Source organism: Danio aesculapii, chromosome 13 (genome assembly GCF_903798145.1).
Source record: "Danio aesculapii chromosome 13, fDanAes4.1, whole genome shotgun sequence".
Lineage (NCBI taxonomy): Eukaryota > Metazoa > Chordata > Actinopteri > Cypriniformes > Danionidae > Danio > Danio aesculapii.
Genome location: NC_079447.1, coordinates 32,027,601 through 32,041,998, shown reverse-complemented (window position 1 = coordinate 32,041,998; position 14,398 = coordinate 32,027,601). Strand labels below are relative to the sequence as shown.

The 14,398-nt window shown below is 38.3% G+C and overlaps 1 protein-coding gene across 1 annotated transcript in view; it reads left to right on the top strand.

The window, feature by feature from the left end:
- Nucleotides 1-14,398, top strand: part of camkmt (calmodulin-lysine N-methyltransferase) — a 269,153-nt gene that overhangs the window by 18,316 nt on the left and 236,439 nt on the right. The gene's annotated exons all lie outside the window — the stretch shown is intronic.

Here is a 14,398-nt window from a genome sequence, read left to right as displayed (position 1 = left end):
CGACTTTACTGGTAAACTAAAAAAAGCGCTATTGACACAGGCGAGGACGTTACGGAATTTTTCCAGAAAACACCATCCACACATCCATTCCAAAATACCGGTAAATTCTGACATCAACCAGAAATGACCTCTAAATGGCTGGACTTGTATTTGTAAACATTTGACTACATTACAAACTCTGTGGATGGATCAGTATAGTGAACAACTTCGATGAAAACATATAGAGCAACACTTTCGCATGACGCGATGTAGATGTTATGTGTGTGTGCTGACGCTCACCGGCTGCTTCACGGGCACACGCGACTCGTCAAGCAACTGAAGGAAGCAGAGCTTGAAGGTAAACAAACAACGGTTTATCATAAGGATCTTATCGATAATTATTTACACTGTTGGCATTAAGATGAACATATAAACGTTATCTAACTAACTTCTAGCAGTTAAATGTGTCTGGGAAAATATTCAAAGGCTTTTATTTCCATAAACCGCGCGGACGTGAATGCGTCTGAGTGTTCTGATTGGCTAAATCAGACGTCTCACGTCAGCACGTTCTAGACGTGCATGCGCTCTTTCCGGCAATCTTCCTTCTGCGTTCCCACAGCGCAGCATTCTGGCAAATTACCGGTAATGTTACAACTTCTCTTTCCGGAAAATAGCTGGAACGAATTTACCGGTATTTCCAAAAAGAGCCTGTTTACACATATAGACCTTACCGGTAATTTTCTGGAAAGGTCTGTATGTATGAAAGGGGCTAATGGCAAAGATAATCTACATGCTAATATGAGGAAAATGTGTGTGAAGGGTTAACTATTCAATTTCATCTGAGATGTATCAAATACTAGAAAATTGTGTCTTGATTAATAAACTTAATCACAATTAATAAATCTTGGAAACTGAATCAGTAAGACCTGACAGCAAAGATTGTACATTTAATCGATTTTGTCCATTCCAGTTGTAGTGAAGAGTGCTGAGTTGCTCAGTGTCTCCGTCACAGCTGATCGCAGGGTTCTAGATTCAAAACACTCCCCCTTTCCAACCCCTTCCGACCCTCCCCAGATGGACATGGTGTAGCCTGCCTTTTGTGTTTGACCAGCCAGCCCGAAAGCTGGGGGCCGGTACAGCTCGGAGGGAGAGCCAGTGCGGAGAAAGGGAGCGAAGAAAAGGAGAGAAGTAATTACGTCCAGTCATTGAGTTCTGAAGATCCCCCCCAGGTTCATTACAGGGGCCCTGCACTGGCGACAAAACGTCGGCCATTTGGAGCGAAAGGAGCAGGAATGTTTTGCAGGAATATGACACCTCCAGATCTCTGTGTTGGCAAGAGAAGCAAGATTAAGAAGCCCAAGCCCCCTGCTTTTGGGTCGCGGTGGAGAGGAGTTGTGTAGAAACGGAATGATTGCCTGACTTGCCTATTGTCTGTAGTTTATCATATGTACTACAAACCGCTTCACATCACTACCTTTTCAGGACAGGAAAGAACAGCCCAACTCTTTTGCTTTTTGTCCTTATTTATCTTTCACCTCAAATGCTCAAAGAAGAGTTTTGTGTTCGGTATAAACATTTAAACACGTTTAATGAAACTGTTCCCTCCAAAATTTTAAATTGCCAATTTGTACTTGCTCACAACTTGCTCTAAACCTCCTTGGCTTTCATCGTTTGGACAAAAACTTTGTTTAAAATCAATTCTTTTATGCGCCGGAGAAGACATAAAGTCTTACAGGAACATTGAACAACTTAAGGCTGAGAAAACTTTTCAACCAAGTTGTGAATGGATCCTGATTTGGTCACTATGCCTCGTTTATACCTTCTCACCCGCCTCAGAGTGGCCCACCTCTGTTTCAGCAGGTTGGTTCCTGTCTCATTGTCTTGGCAGAGCCATGAGGGGACGTAATCTTCAGCAGAAAGGAGAAGTCATTTATTAGTCCCAGCCCAGGGGTTCATGCTTCACAAAACGTATTGAGGGTGGGCAGACCAATCAGAACGAAGAATTAGGAGAGTGGGGCGGGGGTGACGTTGCTGCTTCTTTCACCCACCTTTCCCTGCCCATCCGGCCCAAAAGGATTATGGGGGATTGATGTAGTGCTGGTCCAGTGGCCAGATGATGCCAAGATTCCCCACTGAGCTTTTTAGCTGCGTGTCTGTAAAGCCCGTCTGGGAATAGAGGCTTTTTCAAATGTAACACAACTGTACCCGTGATCTTCACATATCTGACCACCGATTGAGAGTCGCACTATTGTTTTGTAAGTACAGCAGTTAAAGAGCTTGCCAACACCCACCCCTTCTCCAACACACAATCACATCACACTCTGTATAACAGTTTGTGCCACACAAATATGCACACAATGATACTCGTACACACACACACCCACATTCCCTCCAAACAATCCAGTCGATGCTTTTTCGCTGCTTTGCCAAGTGGCTTTTTACAACTGTTCCACAATGGAGAAGCTAATTACTGTAGATTTGGAGAGCTGGTTAATTGATCGTGCTAGCGTCCTAATTGCATCTCTCTTACCTGGGGCCTCTGAAATGGCAGTGAATGCCTCTCATATGACCTCTGTGTTTTGACACAGTGAGAAAAACACATTGCTGAAACTCTTCACGGGGATACTTGTGGAGAGAAGGCATGTTTATTTAGCTGTTTTTTTGTGTGATCGACCATTTTTAAACCTCTTGTGGTGGTTATACGTTGGTCTCCGCTCTAATTGTTTTAGGGTTTTTTTTAATTGTGCGTCCAGTTGGGGGCACTCTCATACTTTTAAAATGGTTCGGGTGACCTTCGTGGATTGTACAACTGTTCCCTTGTTTGTTCAGTATTCAAAAACACCTGGTTTATTAGGAATTCTGCCTTCGATACTTTATAAAACTTCATGAGGTTGTTTTTTTTAATCAAACAAGTGACTCGCTGTTTTGCTAAAACTGCAGCGGCTAGCTTGTTAAAACCGATACTTAATTCCTCTCCTGTTGAAGATATTAATTGAGGAGTGTCACATTACGTTGCGTGAAGAGGTAATTCAGTCTATCTGAACTCGTGCACTTGTTCCATCACTCACTCACTCTCAATTTAACGCACACGCAAATGCTGATGATGTGCCGTTGGCCTCGCTGCGAAACCATAGCATTCTCCAAAGTGGGGCATCGCTAATCAATGGGAATCATTTAAGTCCATTCTCTCCTGTGCCACAAAACCCAGCATTTTAGCAATCAATTCAAAACAAGTGCCATCGGCGTTTCCAGTCTGCAATGCGCGTAGCTATGATAGCGATGCAGCGTTTGCACCAATGAAACCGAACTCATCAGGAATGCGCCTATACCGTATGTGTGTGCGCTGGCATAGGAGCATGCATGTTTTCTGCCACTTTTTCTCTTCAGTTAAATGCCCGTCTACATTTGTGTGTACTCTTGTGTGTATACAAGAGCTCTGCATCAGATTGAATTAGCCAGTATTGTCCTGCTCACTAAAAGGGGGCTATGCTATTAGCAACCTTTCTAAGGACCGCCGCATCCTGCACCAGGCAATCAGATCACTCAAGAGCCTCTTTCCCCTGCCGTGACCTGGGCTCCGGGCCCGCGTCTGGTAAAGACCGCTTCTCTAATGTCCCTCTCCAGCCTCTACTAAGCCCCCACCAGCCAGCGGCGAGCCCCCTGCGTCCTTCACCTCACACAGGGGAAGAAAGACAAGGTCACGCACATGGAGAAATAAAGGAGAAATGATTCCCATTCAATTGAGGTGAAGCATTCCATTTAGCAGCTAGCCCCGGGCTGCCACCGGGAGAGAGCTCTAACTGGCCAGTGCATGCACCGTGCACATTGCCCAACTGTGGGTGCGGGTTATTTAGAGAGACTGAATGCACAGCTTTGACAGGCTATTACTGCATATAATGAAGAGATAGGCTGCAGATATGAAGCGATCAGACACAAGCTTGTGGCCATGAGAGAGAAACTGAGAGGGTGTGGAGCGGAAGGACTCTTGTATTGTTCTCACTTCTGCCTGTGTTGGCTTGATTTAAGACACTTTTTGTTCTTCTTCTGAAGTCTATTGTGGATATAGGCTTTGTTTTCAGTCAGTCGTGGTCTAAACACTTGCAAAGCATATTGTGGTAGTATCATGGTACAGTTGCGGTATCTAATCATAATTGTATTTTATACTTTGATACTGCATAATCGCTCTCAATGATGCACATATAAACGTCTATGTGGTATTTGCTATAGAGCTACATATTAATGCCTACAATATTAACAAGGTCCAATAATGCACTTTTTATTTACTTGTATGTAGTTGCCATTATGAATCCTTTAGGTATGAAAATGCATACAATAATCATACAATAATAGTCATAATCATATATAATCACTCATGAAGTATCTGAACACTTTTTTATAATAATCACATTATTATATTGGGCTTTATTTTCATTAAAGTATAAATCAGAGTATCTTCAGAGGTTCAGTATCTTCAGAGATGAAGTGTGGCTCGTTTCTAAACCCATTGTTATCTTTTTTTAAAGTCACACTTTCAAAGCAGGCTTTAAAAATTCTGACTCTGTTTAACAAACCAGTGATGGTGCAGGAAGGTGAACGGTCAGACAGATGAATCTCATGAGGAGCAACTCAGCTGCCTATCTGGATATACAGAAGTTCATTATTAATATTGATAGTGAAGCCACACACACACACACACACACACACACACACACACACACACACACACACACACACAGGGTCAGTAATAACAGCAGGCAGGCTCCATTACTCCCACAGTCGGAGTGTTAAGTGCTGTCCTGGTGTCAGTGGAAGATCAATGGCCAGTACTGTGTCGCAGTGGACGCAGCTCTGCCAAACAGCCCTGGGGTCAGAGGTCGCTCCGCCAGACACTCCAGAGGGCGTGGTGACCCTCAGGGGGGTGGCATCACCACTGAGCCCCGTCGATACCCAGCACTCGCTAATGCCCCTCTGATGGAGGAGCTCCTGCCCCCGAGGACCATTAGAGACAAACACACAAACACATGATGCATTTACACCTCGCTCTTCTCGTACTGATGCAGACAGACATGCCGCTGCACATTCGCACAGCTGTAGTACAGACTCATGAAAGACAAGTGGAGCGTCTGTTCATTTGGGTTGCTTTCTGTCTGTCTCAGTGACAAGTTCATTGCTGATACTCGCTGATATCGATCAGATGCACAGATGGACAATCATTCTCTCAGCTTTGGACGTTTGCACAGGCGTTTTGTCAATGATGATGTCTCGCATTTATGAAGAGTTGTAATTAAATGGTAAAAGGAGCATTGGGACTGTTTTAGGGCATTACGACACTTATTTATTAATGAATTTATTGTTAAAAGAGAAAAGTTAATACTTCATTATAGTATGCATGTACAGTTGAAGTAAGGATTATCAGCCCCCCTTTGATTTTTTTATTTTTTATTTTTTTTAATATTTCCCAAATGATGTTTAACAGAGCAAGGAAATTTTTACAGTATGTCTGATAATATATTTTCTTCTGGAGAAAGTCTTATTTGTTTTATTTAGGCTAGAATACAAGCAGTTTTTAATTTTTTAAAAACCATTTTAAGGTCAAAATTTATTTAATATTAGCCCCTTTAAGCTATATACTTTTCAATAGTCTACAGAACAAAACAAAACATCATTATACAATAACTTGCCTAGTTACCCACACAAGCTGGCTGGCTTAATTAAATTAAGTGATGTCTTACATTTTATTAGAAAAGATTAAATACATCATTCGGGGCTTGAAACGCAAGTTCCTGGACAAATGGTCCCCCTTTATTAAATACTTTGAAAAACTCCCTGGCCTTTAGAAGAAATTTATTTATTTAAATGACAACATATTGACTAAAAATATGACTTAATGTAATGCCTCACTGTTAACTTTGATATATCTGAAAGGTTTATTTATTTATTTATTTATTTATTTATTTATTTATTTATTTTTGTATTAAGATGCATCTCTTTTGTATATTCCTTCTTTTAGAAGTTGCCAAGCCTCTCATGTTAAATGCTAACATATGGCTGAACAAGTATGGGACACTCTGTTTTCTCACTTTCAATTTAGAAACTCTGGAATTCTATAGGTTTTATTTATTTATTTATTTATTTTTTCCTTTTTCTTTTCATTCAATGCTGTGGTTGTGGTAGGGTAGTGGTAATGTAATGCTTTAAATTGTAAATGCAAAAAACTCAATAAATAAATATAAAAAAAAAAATATATATATATATATATATATATATATATATATATATATATATATATATATATATATATATATATATATATATATATATATTAAAAAAAATGTTTAAATTAACTTTTTTTTTTCTTCCAGATATTAGAAAAATATCAAGAGCAGTTGTTAACATTATTCAAAAAATTGGTACGACTTTAATTTGATGGCATTTTGTTGACTAAACGTTGCTCAATTGAGTATTAGGAGACTGTCTGCTTAATATCTGCTGATACTCCTCCTTCAACAGACATTTAACTGACAATAAGAAACTGCAGGTACATGTCATCTTACACTAACCCTAATGCCGAGTTCAGACTGCGTGATTTTAGCCCCGATTTTGACTTGCCAACAGGTTTTGAGAAATCGCCGACAAATACCTGAAATCACAGGCAAATCGGTGCTCGTTCACTTGAGTAACTATAACACAATGTGAACTATCAAAGACATGATCTGAGAGAAGCACCGATGCCCGTAAGATATTTGGCATGCTAAATATCTGTACCTCTCTGCAATTCAAATCATGCCGTGTGAAATGAGTTTTGACTGAAAATAACATCGGCGATTACCTACAGCTAATGAGAGAGCAGCATCCACTAGTATGGGAATCTGCAGGCCAGAGGACTTATTTTTTGGACTCAAAAAATAAAGGAAAAACTAGTGTAAATTTGGCAGGAGCACCCATGTCTGTTTGACCTGTAATCTGAGCAATACCACAACCGGGTTGAAAAGAAAAAAGTTGAGGAGAAATTGCTAATTGCCTTCACAAGTCAAGTGAGCAAAATAAGTAAATTTTCTACCCCACTAAAGGCTTCTTTCTTATTATGTTGTTAATAACAAAAGATCTACCACGTCATCTCACGTTGTTTCCTTGTCAATTCTTGCATATGTTTGGTTGTGAGAGAGGTAGTTTTAGGATCGAGACAAAGTTGTTGGCGATTCTTCCAACTGAAAAGTCATGCAGCGTGAAACCCCCTGCCGCCAATCCATCATACAGTACAGTGTAAACAAATCAGTGACAAAACGCTACCCCAGATAATCATGCAGTGTGAAAACATCTGTGACATGACTACTTTGAAAATCATGCAGTCTGAACTCGGCACAACCCTAAACCCAATCTAAAAGTCTATTTTTATCCATCTAATTAGTTGGCATGTAGATGCAATTTAAACCAAAAATTAAACTAAATGTGTTAAAGCGACCATCAAAATAAAGTCATACCAAACATTTTACTTGCCGTTTACAACCATTTCAAAAATAAGTTAAAATGAATCTCATTACCGCAACAGTGTGCAAAAGCGACTGTTAAAAAAGCAAATTCGCTTTGACACACAAGGAATTTGTTTTGGCTACAGAAGCTTCCAGTGTACATAAAGTGACAACACAAAATAAATATGAAAAAATAAAATAAAAATAAAAAAGATGAACATTAAACAGATGCGGTTAGTCAAGAAACCTGGATGTTGAGTTGTATGTACAGATTGTTATAAATATACAGGTTATAATGTGCTGTGTACAAGTGCGAATGTAGAAAGTATTGCATTGTATATTGATATAAGGTGCTGCGTACAAGTGCGTATGAGAAAGTATTGCACATATTTATTGCACAGTAGGGGAATATTTAACTGTTCATAAGGTAGACAGCCTGAGGAAAGAAACTTTTCCTGTGTCTGGCTGTTTTTGTGCTTGGTGCTCTGAAGCGCCGACCAGACGGTAACAGTTCGAACAGGTAGTGTGCTGGGTGTGAGGCGTCCAGAGTGATTTTGCGAGCCCTTTTACTCACTCTGGAAGAGTACAGTTCTTGAAGTGTAGGAAGGGTTGTGCCAGTGATTCGTTCAGCAGTCAGGACTATTCGCTGTAGTCTACGGAGGTCGGTTTTGGCAGCTGAGCCGAACCAGACAGTGATTGAAGTGCAGAGGATGGATTGGATGACAGCTGAGTAGAACTGTGCGAGCAGCTCCTGTGGCAGGTTGAACTTCCTCAGCTGACGAAGGAAGTACAGTCTCTGCTGGGCTTTCTTCACAATAGAGTCTATATGAATGTCCCACTTCAGATCCTGAGAGATGGTGGTGCCCAGGTACCTGAATGACTCTACAGCAGCCACAGTGCTGTTCATGATGGTGAGTGGGGGGAGTGCAGGGGGTTTTCTCTTGAAGTCCACTATCATCTCCACTGTTTTGAGCGTGTTCAGCTCCAGGTTGTTGTATCTGCACCATAACGCCAGCCGCTCCACCTCTTGTCTGTATGCAGACTCGTCACCGTTCTGGATAAGGCTGATAACAGTAGTGTCGTTTGCAAACTTAATGAGTTTGATGGAGGGGTCTTTTGCAGTGCAGTCGTTGGTGTACAGGGAGAAGAACAGTGGAGAAAGAACACATCCCTGGGGGGCACCAGTGCTGATGGTATGGCTGTCGGATGTGATTTTGCCCATTCTGACTAGCTGCTGTCTATCTGTCAGAAAGCTGGTGATCCATTGACAGACAGAGCTAGGAACTGAGAGCTGGGCCAGTTTGTACTCAAGCAGTTAAATGAACAGGTGTTTGGAATTCTCATTGTTGTAATTTCCCAACGAATCTTTGTGGCCAAACAAATCATCATCTGGGGTGTGTGTATTTATGATATTGTGAGTAATGTAATGATTGTGATGGCCTGATTTTATTTTATTTTTTTACCGGGAATTAACACTTACAAGATTTACATGAGAACAAGGAAACAATGGTGTTTGTGTTTGAAGTGTTTGAAATTTTATGTGTGTACAAACACTGTTCTATAAAGTTGTTTCACAGGACGAGTACATCGGTCATGGACACATAATTTTCCTGCTTTTTTTATTATTATTGTATATGAATATTCAGTAAATCATTTGTTCTGTCATGTAAAATAATCTATTTGAACAATTCATTTGTTTTTATTCTAAAATTGTTATGTAAATTTGTTTAAATTACAACATTGAGACCTAGATGGACACATTGCAGTAATGCAAATTTCAATAGAAAATACAGTAAAATAAAAGAATAATTAATTTTCATCTTGAAATAACACATTGTACTTGGAAGAGAACTGAATTCTTTTTATTGTTTTTAAAATTACTAAATTACTAAGTTTTATAGTTAAAATCATAATTGCCATGTTGTTTTCATGATTATGTGCTTGTCTGTATAGAATATTTGTGGAAAAAAAATAAGAGAGCAAAGCAAAGTTGTTATCTGATCTCTGTATTTGCCTCGGCTTTAGTTTCTAGGTAACTATTTTGAGTACAATTTTAATTTGGGTTTCATTTTATGAAGTTTAAAATAGTTTAAAAGGCTTAAAGTTTAAAATAAGAATTGTTTAGAACTAACTAACTTACTAGCTAATTAACTAAAATAATTAAAAAGCACGGCGTAAATGAGTACACACTACACCCCTTTCGAAAATTAATATTTTTATATATTTCTCAGTGAATATAGACATATTTTGGAGCATTTAATAGCATTTTGAAGTTACACTCACCAACCACTTTATTAGGTACACCTCACTAGTACCAGGTTGGACCCCCTTTTGCCTTCAGAACTGCCTTAATCCTTCGAGGTATAGATTCAACAAGGTACTGGAAATATTCCTCAGAGTTTTTTTTTGGTCCATATTGACATGATAGCATCACGCAGTTGCTGCAGATTTGTTGGCTGCACATCCATGATGTGAATCTTCTCTTTCACCACATCCCAAAAGTGCTCTATTGGATTGAGGTGACTGTGGAGGCCATTTGAGTACAGTGAACTCATTGTCATGTTCAAGAATCCAATTTGAGATGATTCACGCTTTATGACATGGCACGTTATCCTGCTGGAAGTAGCCATCAGAAGATGGGTACACTGTGGTCATAAAGGGATGGACATGGTCAGCAACAATACTCAGGGAGGCTGTGGTGTTGACACAATGCTCTGTTGGTACTAATGTGCCCAAAGTGTGCCATGAAAATCTCCTCCACACCAATACACCACCACCACCAGCCTCTTCTGCATACCCCGGTTGTAACGAGTGGTTATTTGAGTTACTGTTGCCTTTCTATCAGCTGGAACCAATCTGGCCATTCTCCTCTGACCTGTGGCATCAACAAGGCATTTGTGCCCACGGAACTGCCGCTCACTGGATATTTTCTCTTTTTCAGACCATTCACTGTAAACCCTAGAGATGGTTGTGCGTAAAAATCCCAGCAGATCAGCAGTTTCTGAAATACTCAGAGCAGTCCGTCTGGCACTAACAACTATGCCACGTTCAAAGTCACTCAAATCACCTTTTTCTTCCCTATTCTGATGCTCGGTTTGAACTGGAGCAGAACGTCTCGACCATGTCTACATGCCTAAATGCATGGAGTTGCTGCCATGTGATTGGCTGACTAGAAATTTCCATGAGCAGTTAAACAGGTGTACCCAATAAAGTGTCTGGTAAGTGTATATTAAACACTTATATTCATTCATATAAGAGTGTGGACCCTTAACACATTTAGAAACAAAGATGATACAATTAAATTCAAAGGTGTTGCATTTAAATGCAATATTTAAATTGACGATTTTTCCTCTTTATTAAAATTGTATTTAATTTCCCCCTAACGTATTCATTGGGCTTTTTGCACTAGATTAGTTCCAGATTTAACTGAGGAACAGCTTTTTCCCCAGAGCTGTCTTCCTTTTGAACTCTGCCCCTCACTGACTCTTTTGCCCCCCCAATACACCCCCCACACTCCTCTAACTTATACTCCTCACAATCACTGCACTATTTAACATTTGCACATTTAAAGTTTGCACATATTCATTGCACTGATTCATTTACTTGAACTGTACATACCCACAGCACATGGACATTTGTAATTTGTAATTATGTTTATCTATCTGCCACTCCTGATTATTAATAGCATCCTGTACATATATTCATTTATGCAAATCTCTGTTCATAGCTAATACAACCTGTATATAATGTTGATAGTACATCCATCTGTAAATATCACCATAGTTTTTCTATAACTGCACTTTATAACTTATACTTATCCTGCACTTGCTGCTATTGCACTGCTGGTTAGACCTAAACTGCATTTCGTTGCCTTGTACTTGTACACGTGTAATGACAATAAAGTTGAATCTAATCTAATCTAAAACTTTGGTACTGACTAATCTAATGTACATACATGAATATAGTATTGTATAGCATCCTATAGAAAGTAATAATTTAAAAGAGAGAGCTGTATAAGATGTACTCATTTACGCTGGGCCAGAAGTATCTTAGTTCATATTCAACATTCACTCATATCGAATATTTCTTATTCTAATAGATTTATTTGTATTAACTAATCAAAATATACTGTAACAAACATGTCAATCATATTAGTTGATGAGTGATTAATATTATAAAGTTTTGCCCTGATTAGTAATGTTTTTTTCATGTACTTGCCTATGAAATTGATATTTAACCTGCAGGTTTTGTGCATCTAACCCGACTTTGTCTGTCCTCGCGTCTCTCAGTAAATCAGAGCGTCAGCACACTGAGATCTCATACATCAGGCGTATGTTTGGAGTTTAGCTGCTGGTCAATAGATGCTCTGCTCGTTCTCTGAGGTCGTCTCTGCTGCTGGAGTTGTAATGGCTCTCTAGTGTTTCTCTCCACTCTCATCCTCCATCTCTGTTCAATCTGCTGACCCACACCACTCTACCTCTTCTCCCTCGCTCCCCTCTTTCACTCCAGTGCAGATTTCGGGTAGCATTTTATTTCTTTACTGCACTTTCCGATGATGACCTTGGGCTGCAAGCCTTCAAGAGCGTTCAGTTCGCTCTCTTCCTTTTTAACAGGACACAATGCGCTTAGAATCTGTCTAACAAGTTACATACTCTCTCTCTTTATCTCTCTCTCTGTAATTGTAATGTACTGGTTTGGTGCTCAGGATACAGTCATGCTTGTTGTTTTTGTGGAAACAATCTTTTTTTTTAGATAATTTTTTACATGTTCTTTTCAAAGTATTTAATTCCTTGCTAAAAAAAAGTGTTTTGTTTATTTTTTATTTTGCTTTTTTGTGTCTGTTTTGTTTTACTTTAAAATGTTTTTGCTTTGATTTTCTTTGCTTTTTAAATTATTGCTTTGTTTTGTTTTGTTTTGCCTTTTTGTTTTGTTTTTGCTTAGCTTGCCTTGTTTTTTTGTTTTTCTTGTTTTTAATTTTTGCTTTATTTGCTTGTTTTGTTTTTAGTTTAGTTTTGATTTGTTTTGTTTTGTTTGTTTGCTTTGTTTTGGTTTTAAATTGTTACTTTGTTTGCTTTGATTGTTTTGTTTTGTTCTTTGCTTTGCTTTTGCTTTGTCTTTTTTGCTTAGCTTGCCTTGTTTTGATTTGCTTTTCTTTTTGTTTTTAATTTTTGCTTTGTTTGCTTGGTTTGTTTTTAGTTGAGGTGAGTTGAGTTGTTGAGTTGAGTTTTGTTCTTTGCTTTGCTTGTTTTGTTTTGATCTTTGCTTTGTTTTGTTTTTTGCTTTGCTTTTGCTTTGCCTTTTTTTTGTTTTTGTGTTGTTTTGTTCTTTGCTTTGCTTTTGCTTTTACTTTGCCTTTTTTTGCTTAGCTTGCCTTGTTTTGATTTGCTTTGTTTTTGTTTTTTAATTTTTAATTTGTTTGCTTGGTTTGTGTCTAGTTTAGTTTTGTTCTTTGCTTTGTTTTGTTCTCTGCTTTGTTTTGTTCTTTGCTTTACTTTCTTTGCTTTTTGCTTTGTTTTGTTTTGCTTTTGCTTTGTCTTTTTGTTTAGTTTTTAGGTTTTGCTTAGCTTGCCTTGCCTTGTTTTGATTTGCTTTGCTTTTTGTTTTTAATTTTTGCTTTGTTTGTTTTTAGTTTTGTTTATTTTTGTGTTTTGTTTTGCTTTGCCTGCTAAAAATGCTGTTTTGTTTAATTTTTAATTTAGTTTTTTGTGTCTTTTTTGTTTTGCTTTTACATATTTTGCTTTGCCTTGTTTTGTTTTTGTTTTATTTTTGCTTTGCTTTTGCTTTCCTTGCAAAAATGCTGTTTTTTTAATTTAGTTTTCTTGTGTCTTTTGTGTCTATTTTGTTTGGCTTTTAAATGTTTTGCCTTAATTAGTTTTTTTTTTCTTTGCTTTGTTTCACATCACTTCACTTTGTCTTTGATTTTTGTTTATTTTTTGCTTTGATGGATTTACTAATTACTGACATTTAAAAGAAATTAGCTCAGATTTCTATTGGATCAGATTTTGACCATGTCATGCTGTATGGCGTCAGAGTAAGGCTACCAGTTCAAGTGATACAGTACACCTTTGCTTTTTTCTTGCGATATGTGCTTGTGCACTCTACTGACATTGCAATTAACCACTCAGAAACCAGTGTGGCAGTTTCCTCATATCCAAGCACCACTCACAGTAATCATTTACAGCTTTTGGTGACTTTGTATGTAATTTTCTGACACCCTTGTGCTCACATTTGGTTCGAGTCCAGCCTGCAACCCAAATATTTTCTGTCATTTCTTTATTTCATCATTCTAAAAAAGCGTCAACAGCCCCAAAATAACAAAGAAACATACTCATCTCCACTTTAAAAGCTGCTGCTTTCTATAAATTAAAAACAACAAGCACAAGTCAACTGCAGTTTTCTCTGTAACCTAGGATACATTTCACCATGAGTAAATGTCATAGATATTCGTTTATTTTCACGGTGAATTCAATAATGTGCCAAACCCACGAAGCTACTTTCCTACAGCTGTTTGATGGTGAATATTCCTGTCCTCAAAAGCTCTCAACATAAAGCAAAGCTCGCTTATTGTCCTCTTCAGGCCTCCGTACTAAGAGCCCATTCAGTCTAGTACACAAACAAATCAATCAACAGATACTCTGTGTGTAAGTGCCTGAGCGCTTCTGCAGATGTTTACACAATGCACAGCAATCGAGGACTCAATAAACATGCATGCACTTCTACATCTCTGTCTGGGCACTTTGAGCCTATAGAGGTGATCAGTAACGGTGTATAAACCACACTCATTGAGACTTTCATCAGACTATTTCATAATATATATATATATATATATATATATATATATATATATATATATATATATATATATATATATATATATATATATATATATATATATATATACACACACACACACACAAGTGTCCTTGGTGTCCTATACACACGAAGATATT